Genomic DNA, 20,432 nt, shown 5'->3' on the forward strand with positions numbered 1-20,432 from the left:
TGCATTTTTTTGGTTGGAGTCAGTTTTTCTAGGTGAACATAGTTTTTGATCCATTTATGTCTGCATGTTAAGAAATGAAAGAATCAGACACCAAAATAAAAAGAGAGAGAAAGAAAGTACAGGAAGAAATGCAAAATCTGTGCCAGGCCATTCAGTGTTTTGCTGGTGCCCTGGGGCCTGCATGCGTTTCAAGAAGACTGAAATGTGCCAAACCTGCAGAAAATTGAAGAATGTCTGTCACACCCCCGTCTTAGAGTGTGTCCTGCCCATCCAGGTTCATGACGCAGAAATGTCTTTTAAAGATGGCGTGCCAACGTCAGATGTCGGCAGAGGGAACTACGTATAGAATACAGAGAGAGATTTCTAAAAAAGCCACATCCACCAGTGACATGCTGCTCATACTGGCCCAGACCACACCCGACGACAGAAGGAACTGGCTCCACATTGGCTCCTTCTGGGTGAAAGGAGAATGTCAGAGAAAAGAGGAGCATCTATGCAGACACAAGAAGCCTGCAGATCCGGGTGGCCCTTGCTAACAGAATGCTAAGACCAGTGCTATGGAAGAAGTGACCCTGCAGCAGATGAGCTTCCAAGCCGGCTTCAGCCATGCCTCACCTGGACCCACCAGGGGACAAGACCAACGCCACACTAGATGCTGGTGGTCCGGGGAATACCATTCCTGACACGGATCTGAGAAATCATTGCTGCCAGTTCGGGGAGATCCTAACGATCACTGCTGTGCAGGACGGCAGTGCGCTTTCATCCAGTTTGCCCAGGGCAGGCTGTGGCTGCTGAGAAGTCCTCTAAAAGTTGATTGTCAGTGGCCACAGACTCGACGTGAAATGGGGAAGAGCCAAGCAGCCAGAAGAAAAGAAAAAGAGGAGGACAGAACCACAGGTCTGGGGACCTAGCTAGAGCCTATTCCATCACCACCAGGAGCTTTCTCCTCCCAGCGGCAGATGATGCATCTGCCAACAATTTCAGCCTGCCCCCACGGTGGTCCTCGGCTGCGGTGAACATTGCCCTGCTGCCCCCACCCCCATCTTGCCCTGCCGCTACTCCCAGGTTTGGGGCCACACGTGTTTCCCCCAGTGGGCCCACCCTTCCTTTCACGAGGGCTCTAGGACCATCCACTATCCTTCCCAAGACCCTCAGAGGATGAAGCTCGTGCTGGAAAACACAGCAGTCCCTAGCACATTCCCACACTCTGGGACTCTATAGGGGAAAGGGTGCCTAAAAATCCCAGTAAATGAATTTTAGGATAAATATATGTTTCCTTCCTTTGTAGTTTCCATGGTAGCTGAGTGTGTTCAGATGTGGGACATTGGCGAACGACAGCCATGCTTTTCTACACGTGTTCAGAGAATACATGGATCGCCAATAAGCTGCCATTAACAACACATCTGCCTCCTGATAGAACATGACTAATAAAACCTAACACCTGTTCCCCTCACCTGTATGAGGGGCAAGTGGCCCTGTGAATTGGATTGTCTGACGGAGTTGCCATCCCAATCATATGTTCATTTTGTGTCTTTTGTTGGGAGGGGGGGAGGAATAGATGTGCAGTAAAGAACCTTTTGACTATTATTATGTCCATTGAGTATTTTCCTTTTTAACATCTAAAAAAAAAAAGATCGCTAGTACTAATTATTACAGTGGTGTAAGTGCGCTTGAACTCTTTTGAAGTCACACCCTCAGAAACGTAGGTAGAAATCAGCATCCTACAAATTCCAGATCTTTTCCTTCCTCTCCTTTTCCACATTTATTACTAAAGGAATCCATTAATAAACGATAGTTTCACTTCTCTATGCACCAAAAAAAAGACAAAAATTAAAATTACTTTTTATTCCTATCAATTGGATGGGAGCAAATTCCATGGAGCTGTGTATCATCCAAGACACCTGGTGTCTGGGATGAAATTATTTCAAAGAACTTCCTGCACAACACTTTCTTTAACAAACTGAAATGAAGAGCATCGGCGCGGGTTTGAGTAGAGGGTGTGTGACCTCCCGCTGGAACTCTGATGTTCGGCATTCGCCCTCGTGTGTCTTCAGGGTCTCATTGTAATCCCGGCCTCTGGGCAGGAGACTGTCTGGTCTTAGAACGTTGGGGTGTGACTGCATTGTAGATGATAAAAGGACAGGAGATGGGTCAAAAATAAAATGTAAAAATGGGATGGATACAGATACAGGCTGCTGTAAAAAAAAAAAAAAAAAAGTAAAAATGGGATGGAGGGAGAAATCATCATCAAAGAAGTAAGTTCCAGAAATTTTCACCAAACTGAAGAAAGTAAACATTCAGATTTAAAAGGTTCAGAGTCCCCAGCCAAAAAAATGAAAAAAAAGTCTCACACTACCCAACAGAACTGCATACATCTGTTCAGCAAAGGGCATGTACAAAAACAGTGACAGCCCTATCTTTGTAATAGCCCCAAACTGGAAACAATGAAGTTCATCAACATTAAAATTGGATAAATTAGTATATTCATACAATGGAATAAAAATGAATCAATTGCTACTACACCCAAGGACATGGGTGAATCTGACGAAAGCAATGGCGAACAAAGGAAACCAGGAGCAAAAGAGTACATTTTTTTAGGAATACAATTTTTTTTATGATTTAATGTCTATAAAAATTCAAAAACAGGCTAACTGATCTGTGACACTGGGAATTATAATAGTGGTTCCCACTAGGGGCAGGTGGTGCCTAAAAATGGGCTTTTGGTAGTTTTCTGTTTCTTACTCTGGATATTAGTTACGCAAGATGTTTGTGCATTTTGTAAAATCCATCAGGTTGGTATTTATGATTTGTGCTCTCTTCTGTAAGTATGTTATTCTTCAATAAAAACTTTACATAGTGTAACTGAAAACCCGAGATAAAGAGGAGATTCTAAAAGCTTTGGGTGTGGCTAGGGAAAAGGGGCAAGAAGACAAAAGGATCAAGACAGAATAATTTGAAACTTAAAGCTAATATGGGGAACTAAAAAACAAGGGAGAAATGCCTTCTAACATTCTGAGGGGAAATTATGTCCAACCTCTCAATCAAGTGAGAGGGTAAGATAAAGACATTTCATAAAACATAGTCTCAAAAATTTTACCAACTGTGCACCCTTTCTCAGAAAGTTTCTAGAAGATATATTTCACAAAAATAAGAGAACAGAGGACCCAGGAAACAGAAAAGAGGGGGAGAGAATTTCCAAAATGATGGTATTATTAAAAGCAGCCCCAGAACCCCAGCCTTGCATAGGCTTGGCGATGAAGCCTCATGCTATGGAGCAGGACCAAGGAACGAACTCTGCCGAGGACAATAACAGGGAGCCGAGTTGTGTGAGAGCAGTTTTACAGTTCTCTTGGACAGTACGGTGATAGTGATAGGTACCTAGAAATCTTAGTAAATGAAAACAAAAAAGATAATTACTAACGACAGGAAAACAAAAAGATGTCTAAGAAAGGAAATGCCATGAGAGTATACTACAGTGAACAGTATTTACACAGTCATTGAATAATATAAATATTGAATATTGATTTAATGTTTTAGAATACCCATTGAGAAATTAGGAGTCAGGGGAAAGTGCATTGTATTGTGAGGAAGAAGTTGGGAAGAAAGTCAAAATCCTAATATCCTACCGTTAAGAAGTCAATAGTAGGGCCGGGGTCCGGTGGCTCATGCCGATAATCCTACCTCTCTGGGAGGCTGAGGTGGGTGGATCATTTGAGCTCAGGAGTTCGAGACCAGCCTGAACAAGAGCGAGACCCCGTCTCTATCAAAAAAATAGAAAGAAATTAGCTGGACAACTTGAAAAGATTAGCCATGGCCAGCGCGGTGGCTCACGCCTATAATCCTAGCACTCTGGGAGGCCGAGGCAGGCCATTGCTCAAGGTCAGGAGTTCGAAACCAGCCTGAGCAAGAATGAGGCCCTGTCTCTACTATAAATAGAAACAAATTAATTGGCCAACTAATATATATAGAAAAAATTAGCCAGGCATGGTGGCACATGTCTGTAGTCCCAGCTACTTGGGAAGCTGAGGCAGGAGGATTGCTTGAGCCCAGGAGTTTGAGGTTGCTGTGAGCTAGGCTGACACCACGGCACTCTAGCCCAGGCAAGAGAGTGAGACTCTGTCTCACAAAAAAAGAAAAAGAAAAAGAAGTCAATATTATACTTTATAGACTATACGAATGTATTACTTTGATAATTTTTAAACACCAATTATGAGAAGAAAAATAATTGGTCCATCTGAGGCACAATGAGAATTATTTACTGCAGTAACTTCTGTCTAATTGGAGAAAAAACATTTTCCATTCCTTTTGGAGGAAGCTTTAAGTGTACTTTAGTGTTTTGTCCAGTTCTGTAGAGTACAAGGTAAGAAAATCAAATTTAAAACATGCTTCTGCTTCCTGAATTATGTTATCAGTAATAATCACAAAAATGGGTGTAGATCATTTGAGTGTGTTGCTTAGCTTTTGCCTGTAAGTGTTAATATATATCTGCCATAATTGAGGGGGAAATCGTTTTTTAAAAGTGCATATTCAAATAAGTGGAATGATAAGATGTAATACACAAGGTACCTAGGTGAGAGCATCTTTGCAGTTTTCCTACTGAAGCAATTAATCCTGGAAACTGTTTCCCCAAATCCCAAATGGTTAAGATAAGCGTGGAGCAAAAGATGTTCACTTTACACAGTCTTTTCCCAAAATACTGGATTTCAGAAGCTCTCTGTCGTTCTCATGACAATGCATTTTTGTCTTTTCCAAATCTTGACGCTTATGAAACTTACAAATGAATCAAGTGAATATGCAGTTCCCCCATATTTTCTCCCCGTGCTGGCAAAGCAGAGCCTCAGGTGAACTCCATGGCATATGCCGGATGGGTTCGAGACAGGGGCCGGTATTTTGTGGTGGGGCAGAAAGGGAAAGGCCAAATGGAGAAAGTTGCAGAGGACCCTCACTACCCTGGTATTCTTTTTTTTTTTTTTTTTTTGAGACAGAGTCTCACTTTGTTGCCCAGGCTAGAGTGAGTGCCGTGGCTTCAGCCTAGCTCACAGCAACCTCAAACTCCTGGGCTCAGGCGATCCTCCTGCCTCAGCCTCCCGAGTAGCTGGGACTACAAGCATGTGCCACCATGCCCGGCTAATTTTTTCTATATATATTAGTTGGCCAATTAGTTTCTTTCTATTTATAGTAGAGACGGGGTCTCGCTCTTGCTCAGGCTGGTTTTGAACTCCTGACCTCGAGCAATCCGCCCATCTCGGCCTCCCAGAGTGCTAGGATTATAGGCGTGAGCCACAGCGCCTGGCCTACCCTGGTATTCTTTATTAAAGCCTCTGCAAAAAAGATTGACAAGTAACCTAACGCTGACTTACGAAATCAGTCCTCATTCAAACATCCCTCTCATCTTCACGTTAGTCACTGAAACAGTGTTGTAAACATTGGAGCACAGCAAATGGATAGCAGAGGGAAAATGCAAATCTTCTAGAAGGATAACATGATAGATGGGTTTGAAAAAGAATGGCAAGAATATTTTAACATTTAAGGGAGGCTCTTGGAAAATGAATGAGCCCCTCCTTGAATATTTAGGGAAAAAAATATGACCATTTTAATGATCAAGCTATACAGGTCAAACATGGATTGAAGGGCACTGGATTTCATGCTGGCTCACATTTTGTCAGAACAGAGCTTTCCCCAAAGAGGGGAGCCGTGGCAAGCTAACGTGGGAGGCGAGATTGAGCCTGGCCAGGCTGTGAGGTGTCTTTGCACCCAATGCGTGTGAACTGGCCGAGGTGAGCCGGGGAAGGAAACCAGCTCGTGGAGGAACTTGAACACCGGAATGAGGAATTCGAACCTTAATCTTTTTACCTGCCCACCTGCCTGGGGAGACAAAGACAGTCTTTACCAGAATTTAGTGCAGTTTTCAAATTGGGACTTTATTATTATTTTTTTTTTTATGTATGAGAAAATGTTATAATGCATTACATGTAAATATAAGTGTTGTCTTATGACAGTTTGTTTCACTTGTATACAGGTCTATGCATCCTGGTCACAAGGCGGAATGTTGGTCTTGCTGAGTTATGTAATCAAAAGTTTGAAAAACACTGGTGTAGAGTGTTTATGGTTGTGTTACAGATGAAAAACCTTGGGAAGCCCTGACCTGGAGCCACCCCAGAGCATAGCACAGCACAGTGACATCTCTGGCTGTGGTCACACAGGTGTTCTCCATGCTCCAATCCCAGGTCCTCCCCACATGGGACATCTGGAGGTCCCCCGGCTTGAGGGCCCTGCACCCCAGTTCAGTTGAATCCTCTTTCTCCCTCCTGCATGTGAATCCGTGTCTTGTGGTAGGAAAAGTATGTTTTGCACTCAGCTAGACCTGGGTCTGAAGTTTAGTTCAGCTTCACTTACTAGCAAAGCTGTGAAGCCATTCTGAGCCTTGTTTGCCTGTTCTGTGAAAGGAGGAGGAAATAATACCTATCACATAGGGCTGTAATGGGAATTTAAAAGAATTTATGTCGCCTTCAGTCAAGCTATATTCTACTCCTAGGAGTTTACCTGTGTAAGGACTCATGCATACAAAGATTCATAAACATGGATGGTTGATCACAGCCTCACTTATGAAACTAAAAATTTTGAAACAGTTTAAATATCTAATTAGGGGATTGATTTATTTTAAGTTATGATATATTAATAGAATGGAATACTATGCAGTTATTGAAAAGAATGAAGTATACTTAGACCTAGTGATATGAAAAGATATCTACAGCACTACCTAGTGGAAAAAAACAAGTTGTAAAACTACTATTCCATTTTTAAAAATATATAGATTTTTGGACATGCATAAAGAAATGCTGTAGTAGCATAAAGATGGCCATAGTGGTTATCTCTGCAAAGCAGAATTATGATGAACTTTAGATTTCTTTTTTTTTCTATATATATTAGTTGGCCAATTAATTTCTTTCTATTTATAGTAGAGACGGAGTCTCGCTCTTGCTCAGGCTGGTTTCGAACTCCTGACCTCGAGCAATCCACCTGCCTCAGCCTCCCAGAGAGCTAGAATTACAGGTGTGAGCCACCGCACCCGGCCAAACTTTAGATTTCTATTTTGCGAAATTTGTTTGTTACAATGTGCATGTGTGACTTTTATATTTAGGAAAAAAAATTCACTGGCACACACACATACACACATGCCCACAGACATACGCGCATTATCTAGCATAGTAGTTCTAGGCACACGGCTAGACCCTCTGAGAAGTTTAGTGGCTGTCATGAGAATTCACTGGCAGCATGGATGTGCTATATCTTCAAGTCAAATATTCCTGTAGCAGTGACTGTGCCTAGGGTTTCTGTGTGAACACTTACCCTCCGTTTTCATTCTTGGCAGACTCATTATTATGGTTGAGGTCTGTTCTTTTATCATTAGCTTTAATCAGCAGGCTCAGGGCATCTGTCACAGGATATGCCATCATTCATTTTAATTTTTAAAATTATAGTAGCAAGGCTAGGAGTGGTGGCTCATGTCCGTAATCCCCTAGCACTTTGGGAGGCTGAGGTGGGAGGATCGCTTGAGCCAGGGAATTTGAGTTTACAGTGAGCCATGATGATGCCACTGCACTCCAGCCTGGGTGACAGAGCAAGACCCTGTCTCTTAAAAAAAAAGCTGAATGTCCCCATTCTGACCCTGCCTTTCAGTCTCACTACCCAGAGATGGCCATCATTTGGTGTATGGTCTTCAAAACTTGTATGCATATGCAAATGTGTGTGCACTTGTACTATTGTTATATAAATAAGATCATATGTCATGTATACCACAAAAAAATCTTCCACACCACAGATTTAGATTACTATGTCCTTTTTAAGAACTGCATGATATTACACTTCATAGATGTATCATAATTTATTTACCATTCCCCAATTTTTTCTTTTTTTTATAAACAGAGTCTCACTCTGTTGCCCTGGCTAGAGTGCCATGGTGTCAGCCTAGCTCACAGCAACCTCAAACTCCTGGGCTCAAGCAATCCTTCTGCCTCAGTCTCCCGAGTAGCTGGGACTACAGGCATGCACCACCATGCTCGGCTAATTTTTAAAATATATATATATATATATATATATATATATATACACATATATTAATTGGCCAATTAATTTCTTTCTACTTTTAGTAGAGACGGGGTCTCACTCTTGCTCAGACTGGTTTTGAACTGCTGACCTTGAGCAATCCGCCCGCCTCGGCCTCCCAGAGTGCTAGGATTACAGGTGTGAGCCACCACGCCCCGCCGCCATTTCCCTATTGACATAATTTTTACTATTGCTACCAGTGCTGCAAAAACATTCTTTTACAAATATCTTTTCCCACTTCAGTGAGCAGATCTGTAGAATACATTCCTACAAGTGGAATTAATGTTGGTCCAAGGGTATCCACATGGATAATAAGTATTATCACATTGCACTAATTTACATTCCTCCTAGCAATAAATGTATGAGTTCATTTTCCCACACACACACTTTCACCTGTTGAGGTTGAATGTTCCTTATCCAAAACACTTGGGACCAGAAGTGGTCCCAAAATTCAAATTTTGGATTTTTCAGGATTTGGGAATATTTACATATATATAATGAGATATCTTGGGGATGGGACTCAAGTCTAACCACAAAATTCATTTATGTTTTATATATACTTTATATACATAGCCCGAAGGCATTTTTATACACTATTTTTAGTATTTTTTTTGCAACCCATCACATGAGGTCAGGTGTGAAATTTTCCACTTGTGGGGGCATGTTGGCTCCAAAAAAGTTTCGGATTTTGGAAAATTTCAGATTTGGGATTTTCAGATGAGGAATGCGCAACCTGTATTGTTTTTCTTTATTATTATTTGTAAATCTCTGGCAATCCAATATGTGAAAAAATGGATGCCATTGTTTAATTTGAATATCTAATCCTATGAGGGAGACAATCATCTTTCATTGCCACCACGTATTTGAGGACGTTACATATGCTTTGAACATCTAACAGGAAGGCTGGCCTAGAATATTTAGTCTTGGTTAAATGGTGGTGGGAGGACACTAATGTGCTTGGAAATGTGGGCCTGGGTGGGGCACTGAGGAAGAGTAGAAAGAGAAGATGCTGCATTTTGGTGCATTTATGGTTTCATATTTGGACATCCATGGCAGGGGTGGGGGACAGGTGGGACAGTAGCTTATATACATGAGTAGAAACCTGTGACTGTATGACTGCTGATTCTGTCCTCCTCTATCCCTCACCTGGCTGAAATGGGTCATCTATTCACTTTGTTGTTTTTTTGTTTTGTTTTGTTTTTTTGAGACAGAGTCTCGCTTTGTTGCCCAGGCTAGAATGAGTGTCATGGCGTCAGCCTAGCTCACAGCAACCTCAAACTCCTGGGCTCAAGCAGTCCTTCTGCCTCAGCCTCCCGAGTAGCTGGGCCACCATGCCCGGCTAAGTTTTTCTATATATTTTAGTTGGCCAATTAATTTCTTTCTATTTATAGTAGAGACGGGGTCTCGCTCTTGTTCAGGCTGGGTTTGAACTCCTGACCTTGAGCAATCCGCCCGCCTTGGCCTCACAGAGTGTTTACAGGCGTGAACCACCGCGCCCGGCCCCACTTTGTTTTTTGTCCATTATTCTCCATGTACTTTTCCCCACTGAAATCTGGCATGATATTGATTCAGCATCTGAAGAAGCCAGTACGAATTTATCAAGTCTGCATTGATCACTGACGGTGCCTCGTCTGCCTAAGGGATGTCGTGGAACTGCATTTCAGAATCATCGCTTGTAATGGTCATGTTTCAAACCTCTATAAAGAAACTTCTTAAAAATGTAGCAAAAGGTAGGCAGGGCCTTCAATGTAGAAAGAATGTTCAGACAAGCCCTTTATCATGTATGTTAAGAAAAAAAAAAGAGAAAGCAAATTAAATTTTATAAAAAAAAGAAAAAAGAAAAGAAGAATGTTCAAATATCTTTGCAAACAGGTTTTCAGTGATAGCTGGGTCACTTCTCGTTAGTTGTCACTGGTGTAGAGGACGTCTATAACCCAGCGTCTGTGAACTATAAAGTTTGTTCCAATGCACATTATTTCTCCCTCCCAGAACTAAGAGTCTTAGCAGATGTGAAAACAAGAGCAGGGAATGCCACTAAAGGGGGCCCACAGAGAGACTGCGGTGGGTCAGGCTGGGCTGGACACTTGTGGTGAAGAGATGCACAGAGACCACTGTCGCCTACATCATTTAGGACCTCTCTACTGGGTTCTCCATTTCCTTACCTAGAGATACCAAACTGTCAAGGTCATGATTTCTTCTGACTACCCAAGGCTTCGAAAACAATTCACTCTTACGAAAATTTCAGTTGAGGATGTTTCCCTGATTCTTCTGAAGGTTCCCAGGCCCAGTGGTTCTCTCCTTTTTCTGCTACCTACCGGCTTCTCCCCCTTGGATTTCGTGTCTCGAGATTTGACAGCACACACAACTAGTTCATTGTTTTCCTTTTTCTCTTAAGTCAAGCAAAGATATATAAACTGCACATACAGACCGCTCGGCCTCCAAGGCAACCAGCGTTACCTCACGAGTTTATGTAGGCTCAGTTGACCACTTACATGTATGTAATAGTGTTTCCTTCTGTGAGTAAACATGATCTCACTCTACCCCACCCAAGTGGTCTTTACATTCCTAAGAAGGGAAGGCCCCTGGACTGGGAACCCCTTCAGTTATTCCTTCTAAATGGTACAAATCTCCTTTATCCCGCCCCTCTGATGTTCCTGGTTAGTTTGTGGTTGGCTGTGAAAGAGAGTAAATGTTTTAAGATCACCCACCTTACCCACCGCCTAAAAAAAAAAAACCAAAATTCACATTCACATTTTGCTGGTGATGGTAGCCCCGAGTCAAGAGCTAAATGCAGAAAACAGGCCAGAACACGGGTTGCCGGCTCACTGGCGCCACGCACAGCACGCCAAGCTCCCTGCTTGGGGTCAAGTTGTTCAGACCCCGTGAGGATGAGCTGCTGGGAAGTGCCTGCCTTTCCAATTTGGGTTTGGCAGAGTACATAAGTCCACTGACAGCTTCCTTTAAACACTTGTCCTCAACTTTGCATAAAATTTTAAAGTAAGTAAACCTGGTTTGCTGTTTAGGATTTTGGTGTGTGAGCAGGGCAAGAGGACGGAGCAGAGTCAGGAGCTGGGGAAGGCATCGGATATGGGGAAGGACACAAGTTGGTCAGAGTTCAGCAGGTTTGACGCTGAAGCCTGGCTTCACCAAGTATCTGGCTACGGGACCTTGGGAAAGTTACTTTTAGGCCTTGATTCCCTCATGTGGGAGTGGGAACGAGAGGACAGCCTTGCGGTCTTGCCGTGAACGCTAGCTAGTGACTGTGGGAAGCACAGCGGGCTGGGTGTGGGCACAGGACAGGTGAGCTTGCCCACTGCCCCTCCCGTCGCCTCCTGTCACGTGGTATCAGAGCCTTCTGTTGCCCAGTTAAAGGCAGCCCTGGATGCCATGGTGATGCTGACCCCGAGGAAGTGACTGTCCATGGGACAGGGGTGGGTAGAAGGTGGACAAGCATATCTTACCCATAGAAGCAAGTCCCCGAACCACTGCAGACCACAGACATCCAGGGAAGGTGGGAAGAGGCACAGAGGTCCGAGCTGCCGCCCAGCTACGCTACCATCCTGGGGGTGGCGGGGAGGCGGTCACCCCTGAGAGCGGACCTGCAGCAGTTCCTTCCTTGATCAGCTGAAGGGCAAGGTGTGAGGAGATTAAAGGCCTCGTCCATCCTCCTGCCTCTGGCCGGTGCCTTCCTCTCCCTGAAGTTTCTCTCGAAGCTGAAGCTTCCGTTCTGCAAACGGGAGCCAATGCACGTAAGTCCTGGTGCCCAGCGACTGCCTCCGCAGTCAGGGTCCCGTTCCTGTTCCCTTTCTCCTTCCCCGCTGTCCCCCCTGCCTCCCTGGAGAGGGAACGGGCTCAGCACCATGCACAGGCACGGTGGAGAACTCAAGCTCCCAACGTGGAACAACTCAGGTTACTTGTTACAGGAGCCAAGGAGCCTGCATGGCTGCAGGATCCAGGGGGAAAGAGCAGGACGTGTTGAAGATGTTGAGGTTAGGAACAAGCAGCTGACGGCAGCAGAGACTTCAGGCTGCTTGTGATTGGAGCTGGTGAGACAAAACAGTACCAGGTGCTTTTAAGTCATTGGAATCATTGTGGAAAACAGCAAGAGAAAGAAAGATGTTTAGTCTCTCCCGCAGGAAGGCATCGTGGTAGGATAGGGAAAGGCATGAACTTTGGCGTCAGGGAGACCGGGCCCCGTTCTGGTCATTTGTGTTGGGACAGTCGCTGAGTGGTGATGGTGGAGGTGGGACTGGTGATGGCAGTCTTGCTGCTCCACCATGCTGAGGTCTCACGTGTGCCTGGCTCTGTACAGGCCCTGTACAGGCATTGTCCCCCAACGGCCCCGTGAGCTAGGTGCTGTGACGGTCTCTCCTTAGATCAGAAGTTAAGTCGTGGAGCCACCATCACTGTTCTCTTCCTAACTTCTCTCAGCCTTCGTTTCTCATCTGCAAAATGGGAGTGAAAAAATCCTATCTCATAGAGTTGGAAAAGTAATGAGTAATTCATAGCAAGTCTGTGGTATAAAACAGGTGATCCGTAAACGTAAATTTTCTTCTCCCGTGAGAATGGGCCCTAACCAAATAATAAAAGAGAGCAAAAGGCCTTCTGTATGAGGATGTAACCCGGAAGCCACCTTTGTGTCCAACAATGACACCATCCGTGTGTGTGTGTGTGTGTGTGTGTGTGTGTGTGTGTGTGTATGTGCATGTCCCCTGTTGATTCCGTTTCTCTGGAGAACCCTGACTAATGCCACGTCCAACAACAGGGACAGGTTTAACAGACTATGATGAAATATTATCTAGCCATTAAAATATTTGTGAAAACAATATAAAGTGGAAAATGTTTATAATATTAGGTTAATAAAGCAAAATACAGGCCGGGCACGGTGGCTCACGCCTGTAATCCTAGCACTCTGGGAGGTCAAGGCAGGTGGACTGCTCAAGGTCAGGAGTTCAAAACCAGCCTGAGCAAGAGCCAGATCCCGTCTCTACTATAAATAGAAAGAAATTAATTGGCCAACTAATATATATATATATATGTATAAAATTAGCCGGGCATGGTGGCACATGCCTGTAGTCCCAGCTACTCAGGAGGCTGAGGCAGGAGGATTGCTTGAGCCCAGGAGTTTGAGGTTGCTGTGAGCTAGGCTGATGCCACAGCACTCACTCTAGCCTGGGCAACAAAGTGAGACTCTGTCTCAAAACAAAATAAAAAATAAAATAATAAAGTAAAATACAAAATAGCCTATGCACATTGATTACAACTGTATAAATCAAAGCATAGATAAGAGTTTGGAAGCAAAATATTATACAAAAATTAAAATTTGTTAGATGTGAGTTATTTAATGTTATATATTGCCTTCTAATTTAAAAAAAAAGTGCAACACCAAGTAACAACTGCTGTCAGCAAGTTGAGGGGACAGACATCCTTAGCGTGTCTTAAATGTGAAAGGAACACGGTTCTTTCAGCCACACCAGCATGTGCAGAGAGTGGCCCATCAGTAACATCGTTTTGTTGTTGTACTAAGAGTGGTAACACATCGGGACAGATCCTGGAAAAGAAAAATTGGCTCCAGTAATACACCCCATGGTGATTAACCTGCTTCACTCTGTGAGTCCAGTGAGTTTCATGGACCAGTGATTCCAAGTGGACTGTGCTGGCGAGGTAGGAAGGCTTCATTTAGAGGCTTTCGCCCTTGCTCGGCTGGGGTTGAGCAACGTACAGAGTTTCTTTGACTAGAGCACAGTGGTGCTGTAGCACTTAACCTCCGAGGAGATTATTTCATAAAATATTGATTTTTTTTTTTTGCACGAAAAGGAGATAGTTCATGAATAGAAAATGTAGGCATAAGCAAAAAATCTTGAGTTCTTCTCTCAGTTCATAGACACAAAAAGTAATGCATCCAGCTTACAAACGAAGGCTGACATCTACTATACCTACTGGGAGACAGGCAGAGCTAGAAAATTCTTCTTCCTTGTCATAACTCTAAGAACCACTGTGCCAAAAGGAGACGAACCTGGATCATACAGCCTTTTCCTGCAGCCTGTGAAGGCAAAGCCAGAGATGTTGCTGCAAATTGCAGACTTCTTTGCCTCTGTACTCCCAAGCTATAATGGGGCTTTTTTCCAGAATTAGACCCATCTTACTGAGCTGTTGCAGTCAGTACGGCTTCGCTAGCTATTGCTGTCTTGTGAAAGCCGGTAGCAATGTCACATCATCTAAAGTGGTGCTGCAGTACCATGTCCTGACAGTGTTTCTGCACCTGCCCTCCCCCCCAGGTTACCTCTGATCTGTCATCACTCTTACTCTGTCACAGGCAGGTAGCTCTCTGGGGGTTGGGATAGCCTGGTATGGTAGAAGAGCAAGGTCCCAGAATCTAGAAGCATGATTATGTTTTAGTTCACATTCTGTCACTAACTAAACTATCCTCAGCAAGTCCGTGAATTAGTCTTTTTTTTTTTTTTTTTTTTTTTTTTTTTTTTAGACAGAGTCTCGCTTTGTTGCCTGGGCTAGAGTGAGTGCCGTGGCATCAGCCTAGCTCACAGCAACCTCAAACTCCTGGGCTCAAGCAATCCTTCTGCCTCAGCCTCCCGAGTAGCTGGGACTACAGGCATGCGCCACCATGCCCGGCTAATTTTTTTTCTATATATACTAGTTGGCCAATTAATTTCTTTCTGTTTATAGTAGAGACGGGGTCTTGCTCTTGTTCAGGCTAGTTTCGAACTTCTGACCTTGAGCAATCCGCCCACCTCGGCCTCCCAGAGAGCTAGGATTACAGGCGTGAGCCACCGCGCCCGGCCCGTGAATTAGTCTTAATGTTTGCTTCCTTGACTGCGGATAAGGAATCTTGACAGATGTTGTGAGGACCAAATAGGAAAATGCAGGTGAAAGTGCTATAAAAATAAGTGCAATGCCACAGTGAGATATCAGTTCACATCCACTGGGGTGGCTCTGATCAAAAAGACAGATAATAACAAGTGTTGGACAAGGATGTGGAGAAATTGGAATGCTCATATATTGCTGGTAGGATTGTGAAATGGTGCCACTGATTTGGATTACAGTGTGGCAGTTCTGCAAGTAGTTAAATATAGAGTTACCCTATGATCCAGCAGTTCTGCTTCTAAGTACATACCCTAGAGAAGTGAAACCATGCATATACACAAAAACTTGTACATGAATGCTTTTAGCAGCATTATTCATAATAGCCAAAAAGTGGAAACAACCCAAGTGTCCATGAACTGATGGGTGAATCAATAAAATATAGTATATCCGCGCAATTGAATATTCAACAATAAAAGAGTATGAAGTACCCATATATGCCACAACATGGATGAACCTTTAAAACATTATGCTAAGGGAAAGAAGCCAGTCACAAAAGGCCACATATTTTGATTCCATTTATATGAAATATACAGAATAGGCAAATCCATAGAGAAAAAAAGTAGATTAATGATTGCCAGGGACCAGGAGTTGGGGGAGGAATGGGTCCTAACTGCTAATGGGTCCAGCATTCATTTTGGGTGATGAAGTTGTACTAAAATTGATTTATTGGTATACTCTGTGAACATAACAAAATGCATTGAATTTTGCACTTTAAATAGGTAAATTGTATGGCATGTGAATTATATCTCAATAAAACTGTTACAGGAAAAAAAAAACAAGTGTAGTGCAAAGACCATTAATAATAATACTGTGTTTTCTGCAAATGACCAAATGGAACCAAACTCTAGAAAGGACCAATTCAGGGCTTAGTTAACTTCTTACCAACATCTTTGAAATTTGGGTTGCATCTTATAATCGAAGATGTCTAACAATCTATTGGCCAGGCCACAGTTGTCACTGCCGACATGCCCATATACATCAAAAGCATCCGTGTCCACACTTGGAAAATGGGTGTCAGTTGCTTGGAATAAAATCCCAGAAAGAAAAGTGAAGCGCTCTTTTAATCCCCGGGGTGGAAAAATGATAAATCATCATGTGCTTGGCAATAATCTTGAAGCAGGAATCAAAAATAGGCAGGCAAAGAGCTCAGCCCGGGAGCCATTAGTACTGTTGTATTCTCTTAAAAAATGCTCCGTCACCAATGCCCTTGGTGGCACAAAGGCTGATACAAAGTGAATAAGCAGTGACATGGACTCTGAGTCAAACAAGCGATTCAGAAGACTGGGATTCTGAATGTGAAGACAACCCAAGAATATTTTAAATCAATTTACTTTGCCTAGAGTTTCCTTTTTATGTATGCTAGAAGAGTGTTAAATGTTTCAAAAATCTAAATCTAAAAGAGCAATTTCAAAAAGCATAAGATAAAAATTGTAAGTGATAAGGAAACATCATCTCATAGTTTAACTGGCAGCATTTTTTTCTTTCTTAGTGCTGCATAATGCAATGTTGCATCATCGATGGTCTTAGATTTGGTGAAATTTGTGACTTATTAAAGATAGGGTAGCAGGACCTGTTTTCTTAGTTGAATATGATATCTCTAGCTGCTTTATTGAAAATTACTACAGCACAATTCTCACTACTCAGGCATTGAAATTAGTTAACAGGACTTTCGTAGAATTTCCATGTTAGTAGAAGAGCTGTGCGCCATTTATCCATTTATTGACCCCTCACTATGTGCCAGGCACTGTACTAGGAGCTTTTCATGAATTTTCTCATGGGCACCCAAAAACAATGCTGTATAGAAGGTCCTGGTTCCTATTTTTCAAAGGAGGAAACTGAAGGTAAGGAATGTTAAATAACTCTCCCAGAGTTTTTCAGCGACTAAAGGACAGAGAGCTAGGACTTGAATCCATCCGACTCCAAAAGGTCATGTCTTTGACTACTCTGCCGGAACCTTTATGGCTGATCTAAGTTGAGTCTTAAGATCACAGACAATTAAATAAATAGCAAGAGAAAGCAGGAAAGGAAGATGGATGTAGACCTTACATGGGAGTTGCAGCTTCCTCTATCACGGTAACAGTCAACTTGGCCAACTCTGGCTTTTCTGTGTTACTAGACCACGGTTGGAGCAAACACGGTGAGAGTCTGTAGTTACAGGTTCCAACGTTCTCCTGTAAATTCTGTGGATGAACTGTACAACTAAGTCTCTGTCGTCCAATTTTATTCTCCCAGCATTCCGGTTTTCTTTTGTATGTTGAAGTACCTGTACAGAGAAGTCCAAAGGATGTGAGATGCAGAACCAGAGCAAAGATAAGCTACAATGTCCTGCATTATGAAACATTAGTGCTGAAAAGGCTCGCAGAGATTGGTGCTCCCTGAAACCAACTGTGAGACTTCCCCAGGCCTGTGGAGCGAGAATCTCAGGGGGACCGGTGCAAGAACTGGATTCCCACTGCTTCTCAAAATAGGCTTCTGGGACCAGCAGCTTCACATCACCTGGGACTTTGTTAGAAATGCAAGTTCTTGGGCCCCATCCCAGACCCCTGGATCAGAAAATCTGAGGGTAGGGCCCAGCAATCTGTTTCATCAAGCTTTCCAGTAGGTTCCAAAACCTAAAGTTTGAGAACCACTGAACAAGAGCAAGAATTTGTATAGGCTCCCATGGTTATTCTTCCTTTTTGGAAGTACATCACAATTTCTATTTCAAAGTCAATTTAAAAATATTTTATTTTCATATTTTATATACATGGACTTTCTTTTAGCATTTTTGTATTTAAAAACACAAGAATCTTAGCCTACAGGAGTTCAGGACCAGCCTGAGCAAGAGTGAGAACCTGGCTCTACAAAAAATAGAAATATTAGTTGGGCGTAGTGCCACATGCCTATAATCCCAGCTACTCAGAAGCTAAGGTAGGAGCATCACTTGAGCCCAGGTATTTGAGGTTTCAGTGAGCTATGATGATGCCACTGCACTCTAGCTGGGGTGACAGAGCAAGACTCTGTCTCAAAAGAAAAAAAAATTCTAGCCTAAAATTCCAATCCTGTTCTCCTATTCTCCTCCTTAATATTGACTAAAAATATCTTTTTTTAAAAGTTTGTCAGTCTTAAGTGTTTTCTGCATTAAATTATAAAGTATAAGATGACAAAACAACCTCTTATTTTTGAAAAATATCCACTTTGGTAATGCACAAATAGATACAGGGTATGGCTGAAACAACTATAAAAATTTCCATGGACATTTATTATTGAATAATTATTTTGAATAATTATTTTGTTAAAATTAATACAGTTATTTAAAAAATCACTTTTCAAATTTATTGACTCTAGTAAAAAAATTAGTGAAAAGTTGCTATAGCCAATAAGGAAAGAGAGAAAACACTTTCCCAGCTCTTAAATATCTTTAATCAATTCAATTTCTGAAATATTTCTTACCCTACTAATATTTTGATTTGATACTTGGTCTGGGGGAGAGAGGAATTTGTTTAGGCTGGCATTTCCCAAATGGTGTTCCTGCAAGACGTCAAAAGTTGTTTGTCAAAGAAAATACATTTGGGTGATGCTTTGTTAAAAAGAATTGAATAGGTAGCTTCACTTAATGACTTTGTAGAGTTTTTAATATAGTAATATACACTGTGAATCTCCATGGGGGTATGTTGTACACAGCATTTGCCAGTTTTTTGTGTTGTCTTGGTTTTTTAATAGACAGGATCTCACTCTGTTGCCTAGACTAGAGAGTACAGTGGTGTGATCATATTAATAGCTCATTGTAACCTCAAACTCCTGGGCTTAAGCAATCCTCCCGCCTCAGCCACCCAAGTAGCTGGGACTCCAGGCACGCACCACCACTACCAGCTAATTTTTAAAATTTTTTTGTAGAAATGGCGTCTTGCTATATTGCCCAGGCTGGTCTTGAACTCCTGGCCCTCAAGTAGTCCTCCCACTTCAGCCTTCCAAAGTGCTGAGATTCCAGGCATGAGTGCTGTGCCCAGCCTACTAGATTTTTTTAAATAGAATTTTTGGAAACAAACCGACAAAGTATTTTTATATAGACGTTCTGTGTTGACACGGAAATAGCTTTGTTGTATAGAATCTTTCTTTGTAATGGTAATTTACACAAAGAAATTTTACTGCAAATTCTTTTGGTAATTGCCTTAGTTTGTAAAATATTCTACTAACTGGTTTTTGGTGCCTTGGAACTAAAATTTAGCCCCTGGGGATATGAAACATGTTTCTGGGACCTAGGTGATTCTCTTCTTTAAATAATTCCTTTCATGTTTTATAAAAACATCCCTACTACAATAATGTGTTTTTAGCAATTTAATAACTATAGAATGAGTGTGACAGATATTGTTCAAATTTAAATTCTTGTTAAAAAAAATTTTTAAGTGTTGATAATAGGCAGAGAAAGCTAGTTGACATCACTTTGCTGGTGGTAAGATAAAGTTATTTCAATTATTAATGTTTTCTCAGTGAATATTTATCAAATGCAATGTTAAATTATGTTTTGCCCAATTATGAAGGCATTAAAAAGAAGTACATATTAGTTTTCTGTTGCTGCATGACAAAAATGATCACCAACAGAGGCTTCAAACAACAGCCAGTTATTAGCACACAGTTCTGCAGGTCAGAAGTTCAGCAAGAAGCCTGGGCAACATAGTGAGACCTCATCTCTACAAAAAAATACCAAAATAAAATTATAGCCAGGCGTGGTGGCTCATGCAGTAGTTCTAGCTTCTTGGGAGGCTGAGGCAGGAGGATCCCACATGACTTGAGCCCAGGAATTTGAGGCTGCAGTGAGCTATGAATCCTGCCACTGCACTCTACACAAGCAACAGAGTGAGACCCTGTCTCAAAAAAAAAAAAAAAAAAAATCACATAGCTAAAATCAAGATGTTGGCCACACTGAGCTCAGATCCACTTCCAAGGTCATTCAGTTTACACCGGCAGAATCCACTTCCTTGAGGCTATGTAACTGAGCTCGCACTTCCTTGCTGATTGTCATCGGGACATTGCTCTCTGGTCCTAACATGCTGCTTTCAGATCCTTTCCCTGTGGCCCCTCCACCCTCAAGCCGGCAAGGGCAAGTCCCAGTCCCATTCTTCTTGAGCTTCTAATCTCCTCCTGGCTCTGGCCGCAGAAAACTCTCCACTTTTAATGATTTCAATGATTTCCTGTGATGATTAGGTCAGGCCCACCTGGGTGATCTCCCATAGTGTCAGCTTCAGCTGTGCCATCTTACAGAACCTAATCATGGGAGTCACATCTCAGTCGCTGATTCCACCTAAGTTCCAAGGGGAGGGGATTCTCTAAGGACCGGGGTGGAGGGTGTTACTTAGGGTCATCTTAGAATTCTGCTGACTGTAAAGCATAAGACATGTCTCAGTTTTCTCAAGTTTAAAAATTAGGAGACAGGTAGCCAGGCATGGTGGCATGTGCCTGTAGTC

Source organism: Microcebus murinus, chromosome 13, assembly GCF_040939455.1.
Source record: "Microcebus murinus isolate Inina chromosome 13, M.murinus_Inina_mat1.0, whole genome shotgun sequence".
In the NCBI taxonomy this organism is placed as follows: domain Eukaryota; kingdom Metazoa; phylum Chordata; class Mammalia; order Primates; family Cheirogaleidae; genus Microcebus; species Microcebus murinus.